The 18,194-nt window shown below is 52.2% G+C and overlaps 1 protein-coding gene across 1 annotated transcript in view; it reads left to right on the top strand.

The window, feature by feature from the left end:
- Positions 1-1,167: 1,167 nt before the first annotated feature.
- Positions 1,168-18,194, top strand: part of LOC119090581 (follistatin-related protein 5) — a gene marked incomplete in the record, with an annotated part of 95,925 nt that continues 78,898 nt past the window's right edge. The window contains 1 exon segment of the mRNA XM_037213414.1: positions 1,168-1,301.

The raw sequence follows: 18,194 nt of genomic DNA on the forward strand, positions 1-18,194 counted from the left end.
CATGCGTAATGCGCTTTGCTTACCGCCAGTTTGGATCAGGAAATTGAGACGCGTCTCCTGAAGTCGTTGCCTGAAACTCCCAGCTCATGATGAAAATAGACGGAGATGGAAATGATGCATCAAAAAGCAAACGTATGCATAGAATGCTAAGCAGTTCGTTATCATTACCAATATTGAACAGGAGCGATGGTGGTTGAGATGTTAAACCACGTGTAGAGATGTGCATCATGCCACTGACTAGACCTGGCTAAATCAGACAATAATTTAGTCCAGAAGCTGGTAAAATAAAGCATATGTGTTAGGAATGGGGTCACATACTCCACAGACCCCCTCGTGGGAGGAGGGAAGAGTCACGTAAGGTATGCGATTGTCGCATAAGCTAGCTGTCATGGGGGAGGGGGAGGAGAGTAACTGGCAAGTCACGGAAGGTGAGCTAGCGATCGTCGCTGGAGAGTGTCACGTAACGAGCACAACAATCAGAGGAGGGCACAGGTCATTCACTACCACAGAAGCGAAACGTCTCATGGAGTATAAATCCGGACAACGTGGGTCGCTACGGACGACGCTGAATACAGATGTCGAGGAAAGAGGGCGGGTGAGCGGCACAAGCGAGGCACAACTGCCACTCTGCCGCAGCAAAGAGCGCTGGCCAGGCTGTCCCGATGAGCACAACTGCCACTCTGCCGCAAGAAGGAGGACCAGCCAGGCTATCCCGGCCAGACACAACTGCCACTCTGCCACGGGAAAGAAGGCTGACCAGCCTGTCCCGGCTAGGCACAACTGCCACTCTGCCACGGGAAAGAAGGCTGACCATCCTGTCCCGGCTAGGCACAACTGCCACTCTGCCACAGGAGAGAGGGACAACCAGGCTGTCCCGGTCAGCCACTCTGCTGAAGGAAAGAGAGCCAAGCAGCCTGCCCCGGCCAGGCACTCCGCCGCTCTGTCGCAGGAAGGAGGGCTGTCTCGGCGGCGGCGCGGCCGGCTGTCTCCAAAGGGAAGCGGCCGGGCCGCTCCCCCTGTGACAGTGAGTCAGCCGACCAGCAATCGATGCTTCGGCTCCGACTGGGCGCCATCGCCGGCGGGAGCGCCGGCCGACGGCGCCAGCGAGCCAGTCTGTCGGGCGCCGCCGCCGCCGCCGGAGCCCCGCCGCCGCCGCCCGAGCGCCGCCGCCGCCCGAGCGCCGCCGCCGCTGCCCGAGGACCGACGCTAGTTGTGCCCGAGGACCACCGCCGGCGCCCGAGGATCGCCGGGACCGCCCGAGAGCTGTGCTGAGGTCCCGCGAGGTTCCCGCCCTCCTACAGGTCAGTGGCGAGACAAGAGGGCGTCGGTGACTGGATGGCGAAGAGATGGGGGAGCGTGAAGGCTTCATTAGTGATGGGACAGCGACAGACACTGTCGCTTGAGCTAGAGGTGGGTCAGCGGGACGTTAGGGCGTATATCCGTGGTGGGCGGAGAGGCAAACACCACGGGACAAACATCCGCGGTCAGACGCTTGACAAACAAACAGCCTGGAGACGGACAGGAACGCCCTTCCCAAATTTTGAAAATAAAGATGAGTGGCTGACCTGGTATATTTCACGGCAAGCGATTTTTCCAAAGTGCCTTCAACATATATCTGCCCAAATACTTCAAAAGAGCCCTCCTCACTGCTCGCCCCTGGAGGCGGATTTTTCAGGGTTGACACCCCTGGCTGGCTGTATGGGGAGACTCCAAGAGACGAGTCGTTAGTGGATACCGGTGCAGCAAAGCTTAGTTTGGATGGGCATACGAGAAATAAAGCGCACCTCCGGAAGATAGCCCCTAGCGGTTGAACAGAGAAGTACTGTAGCATATGTCGGTTATGTGGCGGGAGGACAACAAGCCTGCGTCGTTGTCGGAATTGTAGTTGTTTGGCTCCAATCGCGATAGTTTGTTGCAAGTGTACGGAAGACACTTTGTGGAGGGAGACCAGAAACCACCGGACTCCTGGTCTACGGGTGAAGTGTCGGAAGGTGTCAACACTGGGGCTGCATGCTTTCTGCAGCAGGCATGAACTATTTTTTATGAAAAACCTTAATTTTTAATTATAAAAAATGTCTGTTTTATGGATAAAAAGAATGAAAAATAAAAGGAACATGAGATTTGGCTGTTTTATATTTATTTCTCATAAACGATTTTTTATTACCATGAACTACGGGCATTCTAGTGAGCTACTTTGGTGGGGACCAGCCACGACCATAAGAACACATGTGCCGCTGCCTTCAGACCACCGGCATGACTATATCAGCCAGGAGGACCATAGCCCTAACCTAATTCAGAGTTGTTAGTGCCAGTCAGAGCCTCTGAGTCGATCACGTCGGCACGCCTGCGGTAATCAGACATGAGGGTAGGATTACTCGCGCGAAGAGAATGCGACGGAAAACTCGATTAGGTGACCACAGCACGACTACAAAGTCCCGCTGTGGTACCTAGGTGGCTGAGGCACGATACAAAACTCTCTTAAGCGTTTCGGAGACAGTCTGGGACGAAATGACGACAATGGGTTCGCGGAAGCGCTCGCGCTGGGTCGGGTCCGGGTGCCGGTGTAGGCTAGATGGGCTCTGCGTTCGTTTCGTCTCAGGGGTGTCGTGAACTTATTGGTTGAAGCTGATGGAGGAAGTGCTGCCCTCGCGTCGCCGTGTAAAATAACACTCAAAATTCACCTGCTGTCGAAAACATATCTGACAGCCGCCGCGCAGTCTCTGTTTCATCTTTTCTGCAACGGCGTCAACACCCTTTCAATAAATCCATAGCTGTGGTTTTGCGATGAAATGGGTTTCCCTTCGCAAACAAGGCTCCTAGGCTGCTCGAGAAGCTACAACAGCTTAAAAGAGACAAAACTCTGGCGAGGATGAAAGACAGCCGGAAGCCTTAGGCGACTGCCAGCTCATGTAAACTGCAGACACGTCTGGGAATCAGAGCCTGTTGCCGATGGCGCAGAGCTCAGGCCGACTGCGCCACGCCGCATATTCCGCCGACGCTCGGTGCACAGCTCCTCAGTCCCGCGGACGGGTTGTAAGTTTGTATTCTGTGCAGATCACGAGCGCTCGCCGCCGAGGGCGACCACATGTCGGCGTTAGTGGCGGCTGCTGTTGTTGTGTGGGCTGGAATTCGGACAGCTGTTGGTGCCAGAGTTGGGCGGCTGAACCGTTGAACTTTGGGTAAGCTCGCGCAGCAGCCGGCAGCCAAATGCAGCCAAACGCTGCCCGAGTCTGTAACTGCCACTGACTGTTGAGGAATTTAACTTCAGTCCGATGTTCTGTAGTTTGTAACTGCCGCCGGCCTTTCCGAACTGGCAACTGCTGCTTGGCGTCGTGGAACTGAACTACGTTTGGCCTTTCTCGATCTTGTAACATCTGGCAACGCTCGCGACTCGATGCTTGCACTGCTGACTACTGCGCGATATGTCGAGCAGATGCTGTCTGGAAGGTGCTCCGGTGCTCCGGCGCCCCGAGCTGGAAGGTGCTCTGTCTGGTCAGTTCCGGTGCTCGCTCGCCGCCGGCAGTCAATACTATCGACGGCGCGGACAGGCCCAGTGCTGATAGTGTGCTGATAGGCGACCGGGAGAGGGGTGGGTGTGGACAGCGGCGTGGTATAACATTCATGAGGGTCTGGTGTTTGGCGAGCATCAGAGAGAGGGATCGAGGAAGGGTGAGCAAAGCAGAGGGAAGAGTGAGGAGATGGAAACGCGAGAGAAAGTGGGAGTGAAATATATGCAATGAATGGGTGCGTTGATAATAGCCGTTTTTACGATGAACTAGTGGGCTGAAAAATATTTTTTAACGAGTTTTGAAAATACTCTTAGCAAGCTTTAATATATACTGATCACTTTGACAGGGACGTGGTTGTAGTAATGAAAGTTCTTTGGCATTCAGTAACTAAACCACGCTTACTGCACCGAACATAAGCTTATCGTACGAAATGGGATTATTTATGGACATTGGTTTCTTCATTTCATGCTCTAATTTGTCCAGTTTCTGGTATAATACCAGGTCAGTCCAATCGGCCGTGCCGGTCCGCCGAGAGCCTTGGATGCTGGTCGCGTTACTTCTACTTGCATCGGCGCTGTGTGGAGCACGCCGCACTCCCGGAATCATTCAAATTCTTAAAATTTGTTTAATTAATTGAGTTAATAATTAATGTTATATTTATTTTATTTCATAAAACAGTTAATTAATTTAATCTAATTTAAAGATCGTTTATTGTAAGCCGCGTTAAGGTACGAAGGAAATGTAGGTACGGCATACCTCTGAACTGAGGAGCGGTCAATCCTGTCGAACAATGGGTGCGCCGCGCCCGGTGGCAACAACGTAGTGATGTCGCCGACTGGATAATGCAATACCTGTGCATGTATTAACATGCAAACTGTGACTGATCCATGCACAAAACAACCAACACCAGCGAAAATCATGTCGAAGCAGCAAAACAAATGGACATATATTATACCACACGGGGCCGGTAAAATACTTTTGCAGGACGGACGTAACTTATTTGTTCCCAGACCGAAGGTCAATGGGAGAAATTTCAGAGCGACCAAGATCGTGTAAAATTATTTCAGCCCCAGTGTGATAAATTTTTACCCCATTCCGTTGTTGAACGAGGCGAGGGGAGAGATCTAAAGCCACTATTCTCACCATACTTGAGTTGTGGTATCGGAGAAGAAGACATAAGCGGACAATAAAAAGTGTATGCAGTCTCGCCGTAATGTAGGGCCGTCAGCTACGGCCATCGTCGTAAGCAGCATTGAAGCTTTTCGAAAATGGACCATTGTACCACAAAAACCGCGCATCACCAAACACCACACTGAGTTGTTACAAAGCTTCCACAGGCAGTACAAAACAGTACAGTACAAAACAGGCTTACAAATTTCAGCCGTACTTTTGTCCGATAAACTGTCTGCGCGGTAATTGGTAAAGGATTTCGGCCCGCGGTCAAAAATCCTTCCCCAGATCCAAAACAATCAAGGTGGAATGCTATACCACACACGAGCTAGGCAAAAAAGAATGTGCCAGCATGTGGCAAAATAAAGCATAAAACAACGCAACACAATTGTTTTTTCTAAAGCACCTAGGTGGCAAAAAAGCGCTGCGAGCATATTCTCACGCCACTTCATTTGCAGCGACAGCTGGTGCCGGCTGCCTGATAAAAGATAAGGATGACACCTCACATAATTAGCATAGTTGGAGATAACATAGTCAGGTAAGTGATCGAGTGCATGAATGAATTAAAACACCTTAGGATCAGCCAGAGGTTGGGAAAAACTGGAAAAAACCTGTAGAAGAGTTTTTACAACTATAATTCACTTCTAGGCGCATACCAGTGAGCCGATGTAACAGGAGTTGATGCGGGTTTTGCAGCATGGTACACCTTCTATTCGATGCCCCGTTGCTAGCACAGTGGATTACTGTGATTGCGATAAATCAGAACTCAAGATAAATTTCAAAGCTGCAAAGCAATCTATTTTTAAAGAGAACGCGCAATGCATGTGTTAAAAACATATCACGACAGCGTGTAACTCCTCATGCCATGCCATATTACACAGCCTCCCAACCAGGTCAAAGAAAACAGCGATATTCCACAGCCTCCCAACCAGGTCAAAGAAAACAGCGATATTCCACGCCTCCCAACCAGGTCAAAGAAAACAGCGTCAGCCAGAAGAAACCTTAAAAGCAAGCGAGGAAAACGGAGCCGCCGAGGAGACGAGCAGCGGGACCAAATGCGTCGCTTGGACCGCCCGAAGTGCCGAGAGCGATGCTGCCGTTCCGCCGAGTCCTTTGTTGCCGCGTCGCTAAGCGAGTAGTGGTGCTGCGAGACAATGGGGACAAATGACGAGGGGGGGGGGGGGGGCGACGCCGCGGTACCAAGCGGGCCAGGCGCCAGCACAGAAATGTCGCCATCGGAGACAGCGAGCAGGTGATCATGATGCGCCGGGTGTAAGATGTTACTTTGGACGCTGGCTTTAGTAGCTGTGCTCGCTGGGGACATTCTGTATTAGCATGAATCCAGGGTCAGGCTGGAGGGAGTTGTATCTGGCGTAGAGGCCTGTCCATAAATAACGCTCGGCATTTTGGGTCATATTCATCCCTCCTTCCGGGATTATGAACAGGTTGCGCTAGGCTAAAAATCCTCCTTAACTGGTAATGCTGTGTTAAACGTAACTTCCCCTGGTCTATCTCACCCCCAACTAAGTTAAGGTCCGAAACAAAGACGCGCGTGTTGCTTGTCATAAAAGAAAGCCAGCGGCATCTGGCCATGCCATTTTAAAACGTTTCGAACAAGACTGGCATGGCTCACAATCACACCTGAGCTTAACGTTGTGATTGCTACACCTATCGGCCCCCAACAGAAATCTGCCAGCGGGCTCCCTGGGATGTCCATAGCACGCAATGTTTAGACTTCAGGGTCCTTGCGATTCTCTGATCAGAGGAAAAACATGCTACAGGGTACGTATCTCACTTTAAGATAATGCTACGAGTGAAGTAAATCATTTGTTTTAGTACGAAAAAGGTACATGTGTCGCACTTGCCATTGGTTTTCTAAGACTCGATGCTCTTCATGTGCCCTCACGTCCGTCATCGGATAGTAGCAGCACCTATAAGGTACCCACCGGGAGGCAAAACAGGCTGCTATACAGTAACGCCAAATAACTTGCTTGCAGTATCAGGAATTTCGTACGAGTTTGAGGCTTTTGAGATGAAGCATTTGAGATGTAGAATGGGTGCAAAATTGCTCATCAGACGGGTAATCCACCGCGTTAACTTACAAAGTTGACCTCCACTCTACTGGAAAGACTGCTTATGACATAATGCACGGGAAAATGCAGATAAAGTGCTCTTAGATTCCCCGACGCAGTCAAATAAGTGCAAGCGCTGCTCCTAGGTCAACGCCGCGCGAGCTGGATCACTTCGGACCTCGCCATCGTCCGAATGTCATTCGGAGAATCCATTGAACTCAGGACTCTCAGTGATGAGATGGGCAGTTTCAGAACGTTCCATTCGTTTTCCAGTGGCCGGGACGATTTATTTTCGGCCGGCGGCTCGGCCTCCGTGCAGATGGAGTGGGCCCTCCGCCTGGTCCCATGAGCCGAGGTCACGAACGAGCCATGCCCGCAGGCGACGGGCGAGCGACGGGCAATACATAAGGGCACGCCGACCGCGCCGGTGTTGAAGCGGCTGGCGGGGATACTGGACGGGGGAGGCCGTTACATTGATTCTGAGTTGGCAGATGTGTCGTCGGGATGTGGTATGGGACCTCGCAGACGGGCGACGTCATGGGATGATCTTAGCGTAGCGTCCGCCTCATTTCCAGTACTGAGGAAGTTGACGAGCTAGGCATTCATGCTGCACGTCGGCAGAGTTACACCGGTGCGTTTTGCATCGGCTTGACCCTTCACAGCTTATATCGAGCCCGAGTCACCCACACAATGCACACACGATTTTTAGTATATGGTATATAGTATATAGTGTCAGTAGTATAACAGCATATTTTTCCCTAAATACCTGGGTTCGTTAGAGATTATTTCAGCTGCACGGCACCACAGTTAACTAGTCTAATTACCTGACCTGGGGCAGAAACAAGAAGTCGCGACGCTGAAGTCGTGAGTTTGCTGCATGTTTATCACGCGTAATCTTTATATTTTGACCGACGCGTATCACCAGCCGGGATCTGTCGGCAGTGACTCAGGCTTCGTACACCGCATAACCCCAACCCCCTCGTCCAAACAATACAGCGGATCGCGAAGCGCTCCGCCGTGAAGACTCCGACTTCACTGCACGCGAAGCACGATCGCGTGTCCGCTTCGCGGGTAGCGCCGGTGAAAGGCTGATCGGTGAGTGAGCCGTAAGCGCTGGTTGCCATGCAGGTACCAGGCTAGAGGGTCCCGGTCGCATGTGGTCAGTGGGGCCGTACCGTCACGATCGATTCAGTGGCCGTTCCAGCGTCTGGTCCTGGAGGGTGGGTGGGGGGGGGGGGGGGGCAACCGCCGTTGGTGGCACCGTTCGATATCAACAGCGGAGACAAGGGGGCGGGGGGGGGGGGGTATCGTGCAGCGCCACTCGGCGGAGCACACAGGACTTAACACACAACTACACTCACACACGGAGGCTGACACCGCAAACAGGCGGGACGGGCGGGACGAACACACCCGCCGGTAATGACGAACGCACACACAGCGCGCTGTGCCGACGCGTGAGATGGGCGGCCGGCCGTTGGGGGGGGGGGGGGGGAGGGGGGGAGGGGGGGGGGGCGATGCGCTGCCAGAGCCCGGGGGCGTGCAGCCTGGCGCTGTAGGAAGATCACTGTGTTTAGGCCGCGTGTCTAAATTTACCCACGTAAAGAGGCTGGGCTTTTCTGGGCAGACGTTGCTACAGTGATGGGAATAGCTAAAATTGTCTTGTGTGTTTAACACCGCGATTAGCATCGCTTTGTGTGTTTAACACAGCGTTTAACATCGCTTTGTGTGTTTAACGTTCGTCATCTCTTAAGAATGTAGACGAGCTGTTGAAGACTCTCAGGGATCGTACACTGTACGCTTAATCACTTGACAGGGTGTGAAGGGGTGGCAGGGTGTGAAGGGGTGACGGGGTGTGACGAGGGTGACAGAGTGTGAAGGGGTGACAGGGTGTAAGGGGGTGACATGGTGTGACGGGGTGACAGAGTGTGAAGGGGTGACAGGGTGTAAAGGGGTGACAGGGTGCGAAGGGGTGCCAGGGTGTGACGGGGTGACAGGGTGTGAAGGGGTGGCAGGGTGTGAAGGGGTGACAGAGTGTGAAAAACTTAACAGGGTGTGAAGGGGTTACAGGGAGTGAAGAGACAGGGCGCTGAGCAGGCGCGTCATTGGCCAGCGACCAACCATCTAAAAAGTGAACTGAACCTCGATCGGGCCTGCTACACGACCTGCTTCACATTCTAACCTGAGGTAGACTGACCGCTGACACTGCCGTGTGAGGACGTCCCAGAGTCGGGGTGTGACTGACCGCTGACGCTGCCGTGTGAGGACGTCCCGAGACCGGGGTGTGACTGACCGCCAGGTCTGACGCTGCCGTGTGAGGACGTCCCGGGGCCGGAGCGAGTCGCTGAGCTTCAGCCGCCTCGCTCCTGGCCTAATTAGGGTCGAGGAGCGCCTGGAGGCGGCTCAGTGTAGACCGCTCGTCCGGCCAGGCGAGGGTCGATGCCTGAGAACGGTTCTGCAGACGCGGACGCCGGCGTTCTGCGGGTCCGAGCGGCACTGGTGCAGCTGGGGAGTCGCTGCTCCGCGCCCGGCTGCGGCCACGTGCCTCGAATCGCTGGTGTTCCACGGTGGGGCATGATCAGAAATATTAATGTGGCAAAGCCGCCAGAAGGGGCACCTGTCAATGTGAAAGTGATGAAATCGTGATCGTTTCCATGAACGCTGAGGTGACCTCGACGACCTGCCGCGCCACATTTCCCGCCCACGTCGCGTTTCGCGTTGAGGACGCCCGAAATCAAACGATGTTAAAATAGATAGTTAACAACGATAATGCGGAGATTTCATGTCGGCAGCATGCTCATGAAATCCTTCACTTCAGTGACCTGATGCGCAATGATAGCTCGATTCAAAACATTATGATGTTTTGTGTTGAAAATAATGAAATAGGATGATCACGCAATGTGGTTAATCGATATTATCAAACCAAAATCCACTCGTGGTCATGAATACCGTAGTGATTAATAGAGCTAAAATCCCGACCATCTCGTGCCGCGACGCCATGTCCTCACGGCCCCCCCCCCCCTCCTCCCTCCCCCCGGAGCCCCGCAATGCCCTCACGGCGACGCTGTCCCTCCCCGGAGCCCCGTCAAGCCCTCGCGGCGACCCTGTCCCTCCCTGAAGCCCTGTCATGTCCTCATTGCGATCCTGTCCCTCCCCGGAGCTCCGTCACGCCCTCACGGCGACCCTGTCCCTCCCCGGAGCCCCGTCACGCCCTCACGGCGACCCTGTTCCTCCCCGGAGCCCCGCCATGCCCTCAGGGCGACCCTGTTCCTCCCCGGAGCCCCGCCATGCCCTGGGGCTCGGGCTATTTCGCCGCAGCGCACCGCCAGCACGAGCCGATCATTCGTTTCGCCGGACCTGCTCACTAAATCAGGCCGGAGACATTCGGCTGATTTATGAGCAACACACGAGTGGGGCGCGGCGACTTTCCGCTGCGGCTGACGGGGGGGGGGGGGGGGGGGGGGGGAGCATTGCGTGCCCCGGGGGCATGCCGAGACCACCGCCGGCCACCAGTTCAGGTTGACCGCGATTCAGGAGCACTCAAAGTCCTGCACGGACGTCCGTGGAAGTTATGACCTGCGTCGAGGCGGCTGCGGTAAAAAAGGTTGAGGCTGGAGTGTAGCTGACTTCGGTTAGAGTTTTGTGGGATTTTTGTTTAGATGACGTATGGTTAGGACTGGAAAGTTGGTAGATTAGACGTGCTGGGAGGCGGTCTTCCCCAGTATGCTACTTTTGGACTGAAAACATGTGAGCAATGAACGCCTGGGTAAAACCGTGGGACTGATCAAGTGTTAAAGCACTGATTCCAGACTCGACGCAGACTAGATTGCTCGGTCCTTAGATCCGGTGGATCCAGTGGATTATTCGCAGAGAAGAGCTCTGCCCTGTGTCGATGCGCTCATGGTTAGATTGGTTCCCATGATCCATATCTCTGTTGATTGAAATCTCATGATCATGATCCGCGTCTCTGTTGACCCTGATCTCATGATCATGATCCGCGTCTCTGTTCATCCTGATCTCATGACATGATCCGCGTCTCTGTCGATCCTGATTTCATGATCATGATCCGCGTCTCTGTTGATCCTGATCTCACCACTGTGATCCGTGTCTCTGTTTCTCCCATGATCCTGCAATACCCATGACCTTCGACTGTATGCTCAAGAGGCATGCAACTGCAAGGACAGCAGATTATTGTGATCTTGGAGGTGTGAAACTCCCTGAGTCGGCAAAAGCTTCCGTGATTTTGGCAGTGTCAGTTACGGTTTGGGTATCGCATATCTCAAACATTCACACAGCACGCGAAGACCATTTCACGTCACGAGACATGGTTCGGATCGTCGCCATGTCTGTCCCACGCCATGCTCGTGCGGTCCTTTCATCGCTCTGTGACCGCCGGGACCCCAAAATGAACACCACGAGAGTGAAAACCCGGACCTCCAAAGAGAGTCACCTGTTATAAAGAGGAACTGATGGACGGAATGGGAATGGAAGCTGCGGTGCGAAGTTGGCTTTTTTGACCAGGAGTTGGGATCTGAAATATCAGAGCCTTCGGTTCAGAACACGGTGTATGCAACTCTGTACACCATGATTTGGGATAAGTAAAGAGCACTTGCAGCCATAACTCAGGTCAAATTTCTCCCAAGACGCACGGAGGACTTAACAGGAGGAAAACGGTGTTCTTTTCATGCGCGGCACAACACCACGATCACGACAGTTTGTCTTCTCGGTTGTCAGGGTCTCTCAAGGGCCCCGGGCGCAGCCCATTGGTAGAGACACGTGGGTCGCACAGTGCAACCTCGTGCACCGTGGGCTCGGTGCACACGGTAAACCAACGCACGGCGTGCTACCCCGAAGTAAGGCCGCGAACCTACTGCGCGTGAAACAGGGCCTTTCCTGAACCGGAGGATGTCAACTACACGTTGAACGCCTCACCATTTCCAGCTGCTAGCCTGAACTTGACCGGAATATTTAAACTACACCTTGCATAGTTCTACAATAGCGGACGAACCAACAGGTTGCAGATTATGTCAGTTTCTCGCCTAACGCCTTTGGGTTTTGTATCATTTAGAATGGCCCCGTCAGCGTGTTTTGAAAACCAGCCTGTGAAGCCGATTGCGTGGTTGACCCCCAGGAATCACTGAAATAGGTGCACAAAACTGCCAAAACAGGGCACGGCCAGATGTCCCCCTCAGTGGGAGGTCATGGCCTCGTGATAACGCGCTAGTTCCAACGCACCTAAGACCAGTTATGTGAAATGCTTGCTAGTGCAGAACACCGAACACGACTGGTTTCTCAATGATAACTGTGCGATGTTTCACTTTGGCGCCCCAGTACACAAATTGCTTGAGGATCAGCGTTCTTATACTGATATACATATACATATGTATATATATATATAAATATATATATATATATATATATATATATATATATAATCGTTCTTATACTCCTCTCTGAAGACACACTGTGTGGGCTGAAACCTCAGATGTTGGAATAGGTTCGGTAGTGATGGTCTAATATTGATTGTAAAACTGAGCTTCAGGAAATGTGGGCCAGTAAGGATGGGCACGCACAGGACAGTGACACGCAGTAACGGATGTAATAGTTTCCTGTTTGTTGTGGATTAGAGCCCTTTCGGCTCGCAAGGACCATTTCAGGGCTATTGGACGAAGAAAAATGGACCATGTTAGGGCTACATGCGTCTGTAGATCCTTCCGTCGAACCGAGCCCGCACAGGGACCCCAAAACGTGCTCAGGGCTCGAACGCGGCCCGCACCAGAGACTCTTAGGCCCACTCATCGCTAGTACATGAAACTTGCTCCGAATAAACGGAATGTCACAAGGATGCTGGATCAAGCGGGCGTCAGGAAACAGCGGCGGATGGTTCCAAACCCCGCTGGGATGGACATCATCGGAGGCGATTTTCCTCCATGAATGATGTGTCTTCATCCGCCTGCGCTCCACGCCAGCTCTGTCTTATAAGACCACGCTAATACCACGCTGTCCAAACCATCCACACTTTCTAGCCGTTGGTCTCTGGGGCCCGAACGCGCGCGGGTTGGGCAGCTTTCCGCCCGGCAGACAGGTGGCGCAGTTTATGGCCTTGTTATGGTCAGCTCGGTCAGCTTATTAGCCCTCGGGCGGTGCCAGCTGGTGGACAGTCTCGGGCTCGCCGCTGCGGATATCCAGAGACTGTACACGCAACCGTCCGATATCTCAGACGTATCTGGTGTTTTATCACGATTAATGAGCTTTGGATTCCATTCCAAAGCAGGTGTCTTTCTAACCACGGCCGGTCAACGCTAGACCATAAGTGTCCATCCCACTACCACACCAACAAATGTCAAATTTTGTGTTGTGTGTTGTGTTTGTCAAAGAAGACCAGAACTGGGTCTTCCACGACAAAAATACCTTTTTACTATCACATGACATGGGCGAGCCGAGTCTGCGCCTTTGACTGCGCAAGACTGAAGCCGAGCCTGCACTTCTTGCCTCCTGAAAATGAAAAAGTTAACTGAAAAAAGCGGACCATACAGGTGCTAGCCAGCGTTCCAAAGAATAGAGGATGAGAATCAATGGCCAGATATTTGTCCGAAGTGTTTTCCCTGCAATGATTTGTACTTAAAGGCGGCTTTGATGCGTGCTTCAAGATCCGAAATTGTTTACTTCCGGGAAGGTAAGTACCAAAAGTTGGTACCTTGTCTACTTGACGCAAAGGTGGGCACCGGGGCTATGGCCCTCGAGTTGGGCAAAGGTGGTTTAAAAAAAGGCCATATCTTTGGACTTTCAAGAAAATATAAACAATTGCCAAAAATTTTACGGCAAGTGCTTGCACTCAGAAAGTGAAGGAAAAGTACAAAACATGTTCGGATGTCAGCATTCATCTGTTTAAAGAGTACACAAATGTGCCATGGTCATCACTAGAGGTAGTGATGACCATGGCACATGGAAATGCCTCTAGTGATGACCATGGCACATTATGCCATGGTCATCACTAGAGATAGTGATGACCATGGCACGTGGAAATGCCTCTAGTGATGACCATGGCACATTATGCCATGGTCATCACTAGAGGCATTTCCATGTTACTACAGTCCAATTTTGCATTGAATTTAAAGTGCACGAAAATCGTGACAAGCGGGGGCAAAACCGATGGAATGGCGCCAGGGCTATCGAAATAGCCGGGTAAATGTTAACACTGAAGGCCATTTTTTCGTTGTCATACACACATTCGTGTTTCACGTGTGTAGCGATATGATTTTGTTCCCTGAGAGTAAATATCCAAACATAAAACGACGCATATATACACGATGACTAACTAATAACTTTTTTGTAGCAACAGTTATTGGTTGTTTTCATGGACATCACAGCAAACGTTGGGTTTCACTCCCGTTCATCGTAGTTTTCTGGGATTTCAGATTTGGTATTAAACTCGTTGGCCATGGCTGATCATGTCAAGCGTGAGGAGGCCTATTATAAACCATGTACTCGTTCCGTGGCCTAATCCACTGCGTTCTCCAAAACAAGTTAAATAACATATGCAACGTTTTAACCACATTATAGAGGACTGTGCATAACTGCTCTCATCTCTACCATTAAAATCTTACCAACTTTTAGTAAGGTTTGCCCGAGAGAATGCTTATGACGATGAAACGTTTTCTCGGCTCGTAATGTATGAACGGTACAACTTGCGCCAAGTAGCATACTTACGATGAGTGCTTTCAAGTGCGTGGATAATGGCCTGGCTCACCACACTCATCGCGTGCGTGCGTGTGCGTGCGTGCGTGCGGGTGTCACGCCAGCGTATCACGTGATGTCAGCGCGAGTGGATTTAGCAAAAATCACTGTTTATTTAGCACCGTTAGTGCACACACTTAAGCACTGTGTGCGTTTACCGCGCCAGACACGTGAACCATGTCTGGGTATGCCGACTTCGGCTAGATTGAATCATAAGCCTGTCTGATCTGCTTGCCTCAGAAATGTGGCAGCGGGATCTGGGAAATCCGAACTCAATTTGCATACTATTAGAAAGGAGGGCAAGAAGCCTGCAACAATTTTAGAATGCATGCAGTGGCATCGCACTTCAGCTGAGAGGGATACCCCAAATATTAAAGCTGCGATTCCCTTACCACGAACAGACCACACTGTAGATTATCTATTCACCCTCAGTTCGTGAGGGTGCAATAGATTCGAATACCCTTTCTAGAGTGGCGCGTACCCGACTTAAGTTAAGTGCAGCCGTGGCGTTGGTATCCCCCTCCTCCATCTCTCCTGCTTCCGAGGACTCGAGTCATGCGATCCGCCATAAACTCAGGTCCCAGGGTCCCATGGCCAATGGCTGGAATACCCGCTGATCACGAGATAACAACAGATGGCACCGCAATTCCGGAGGTGTCTTCGGCCGAGTTATGTCGGCACTCGTGGAAGGCGTGGCACACTGAAGGCGAATTTATCGCATTTTCCGTCTGCCTGGCCGCTCTCAATAACGGAACTGTGAACTGCCCAGAACGGTCCCAAATAACGCTGGGTGGTCCATATTCGTCGGACTTTATAACGCCTGATCGGCTCTCGCCTGCAATTCACAGGCAGCGGACAGCAGTTTATGGATCGAGAGATTGAGCACATCCATCACTGCCGGGTGATAAAACGCCCCCGTCCAGATCACGCGACATCAAGACGATAATCTTTTAATAACGCTGACGATAAGCCGAAGGCTATGATCTTCGGGGCGTGGCCACCAAGCGGCTGCGAAGCTCGGTTCGTGACGGCTTTACTTTAGCATTCGGATGAAGAGCTCTACCGCTTGATGGGTTGATGGGTACAGCCTTGTTGGCGCCGTTTGATAAAATTCGTGGCCATCGCATATATCGATGAAATGAACCTACGCTGGTCTTTGTGCTCCCGATCCACTCCCCGCTCGATGTGCTCACATATCATTTCCCACTTGGCGGGCACGAGCAGAACGGCTCAGCTAAATTCTGTTCGGTTGAAGGAAATGGGGCTAGTAGTACCCAGCCTCTCGTCGTCCATGTTGAAACCAAAACTTTGTAAATCAACTGTGAGTGGAAGATAAAGCAGCTGGAAACAAGAATGACACCAGGGCGAATCATGAGGATGAACCTTATCTCCCACTGCCAGCAGCCGAGGAAAAACGTCTCGTTTATTAGCCCCTGAATTTCAGCATTTGGTGGTTATAAGACAGTGGAAATAGCCTTATTCCTCGGAGAAAACCGGGAGAATGCAGATGTAGATGGGTTGATATGCCTTTAACAGCATGCCTTTAAGGAAACAATAGCACTTCTGCTGTTGTTTTCATAAAAGCATGTTGGCAAAATATCAACTCGTCTATATCTCCACACATACCCACAACCACATCACTTTTGCTGTTGTTTCGATGAAAGCATGTCGCCGAAATATCAACCCATCTATATCCCCATTCTCCTGTTTTTTCTCCGAGCAATAGGGCTGTTACTACCGTCTTATCCATGTGAATAATATTCCTCGCTAATGCACTGAATAGCTTGCGCAATTTGGTGCTTATACTATAAAATATGTCTTCAGCTCTTCCCTCAAGGTATTCTTGTGACATATGAGCATATTCGGATTCGCCAAAGACACCGTGTTAGACTCCGTTCCGGGAAAAAAAACATATATCCACCTGATTGTATAACTTCGCCGCAATCGCGGCTCGTAGCCTCTGATCAAGACGTTCCCAAACACCCGCACACAAATTTCATCCCACTTTACGTCCTCAAGCGCTCAGCGAGCCGCGTTCGCCGCGTGTTGGCGTATCTGCGGGCGTCGAGGCTGCGGCTGGGCCTGACTGCACGGGTGGGTAGAGCAGCTTGGGCCAGGCCACCAGGCGGAGCACCCATCTCACAGTCGAGCTCATCTCACAGCCCACTGGCTCGCACCGATCGCCGATGGATGGCCCACCACAGCCCTGCCATCTGGTGGTGATGCGGTGCCATCAGCGCGGCGCTGCGGGCGTCTGGGGCCGACGCGGGAGGGCTGGGGCCTGCGGGTCTGCCAATGGGAGGGTGTAGGACCTGCGGGTCCGCCAATGGAAGGGTGTGCCACTTGTGGGTCTGCCAATGGAGGGGTGCGGCATCTGCGGGTCTGCCAATGGGAGGGTGCCGCACCTGCGGGTCTGCCAGTGGAAGGATGTAAGACCTGTGGGTCTGCTAATGGGAGGGTGCGGCACCTGCGGGTCTGCCAATGGGAGGGTGTAGGACCTGTGGATCTGGCAATGGAAGGGTGCCGCACCTGCGGGTCTTCCAATGGAAGCGTGCCACATCTGTGGGTCTGCCAATGGAAGGATGTGGGACCTGTGGGTCTGTCGATGGAAGGATGTAGGATCTGTGGGTCTGTCAATGGAAGGGTGAGGCACCTGCGGGTCTGCCAATGGAAGGGTGTCACACCTGTGGATTTGTCAATGGAAGGATGTAGGACCCGTGGATCTGTCAATGGAAGGATGCAACGCCTGTGGGTCTGCCAATGGAAGGATGTAGGGCCTGCGGGTCTGTCAATGGAAGGATGTAGGACCTGTGGGTCTACCAATGAAAGGATCCGCCAACCGCGCGTCTGCCAATGAAAGGGTGATGGGATCTGTGGGCCAGCCAATGAAAGGGCGCGCACCTTTGAGTCTGCCAATGGAATAGTGCGTCAACTGTGGGTCTGCCAATGGAAGGGCTTTAGGACTTTTGGGTCTGCCAATAGAAGGGACAGCACCTGTAGGTCTGCCAATGGAAGGATGCGGGGCCTGTGGGCCTGCCAATGGAAGGGCGGTGGAACCTATGAGCCCACTTCCTCAAACTTGATCATACCACCTACAAATGGCTCACAAGTATTCCTGCACAGTGCGTAAGGCATTACGCCGCCGATCACTATAAGCCGTCTAGTAGAACATTCAGTGGTTGCTAGGATACCATCCTATTAAAACCTCGACCGGATGTCGGCCGGACATCCAGCCGGACATCCGGACGTCCAACGTTAGACAATATCCGGTAGTTGACGTTGAGACCCGCTGGACCTGCAGCTTCGCATGAAAGGTTTGCTCGTGCATGAAAAACACGAATGCTTTGCGCTAAAGAACACTGAGTTGAACAGGAAATGGATGGTCAGACGATCTCCTGCGTTTCGGTGGTATTCATGCACCGCGTCTATTTGCTCCATTCAGCAGCCTCGCTTTCAGCAAGCCACCAAGGGTGATTATGGTATGGGCACGTGCGCTATACTGAATACAAGTGGGTAGGACTGGCTTAGAGCTTTCGGGGTCGGAAAGTTGGGGTGTTCGATTTAGCACAACTGTATATCAGTTCATTCCTCTATCATAGCAGCTCGTTCGGGTATCTAATCCAGGCACAGAAGACGCAACTGGGCTGCGAACTAACAGACAGCGTCTTCTTCAGACCGTTCGTAACGGAAGTTTTGGTGGCCCAAATAT

Source organism: Pollicipes pollicipes, unplaced genomic scaffold, assembly GCF_011947565.3.
Source record: "Pollicipes pollicipes isolate AB1234 unplaced genomic scaffold, Ppol_2.1 Scaffold_1600;HRSCAF=1878_pilon_pilon_pilon, whole genome shotgun sequence".
Classification (NCBI taxonomy): Eukaryota; Metazoa; Arthropoda; class Thecostraca; order Pollicipedomorpha; family Pollicipedidae; genus Pollicipes; species Pollicipes pollicipes.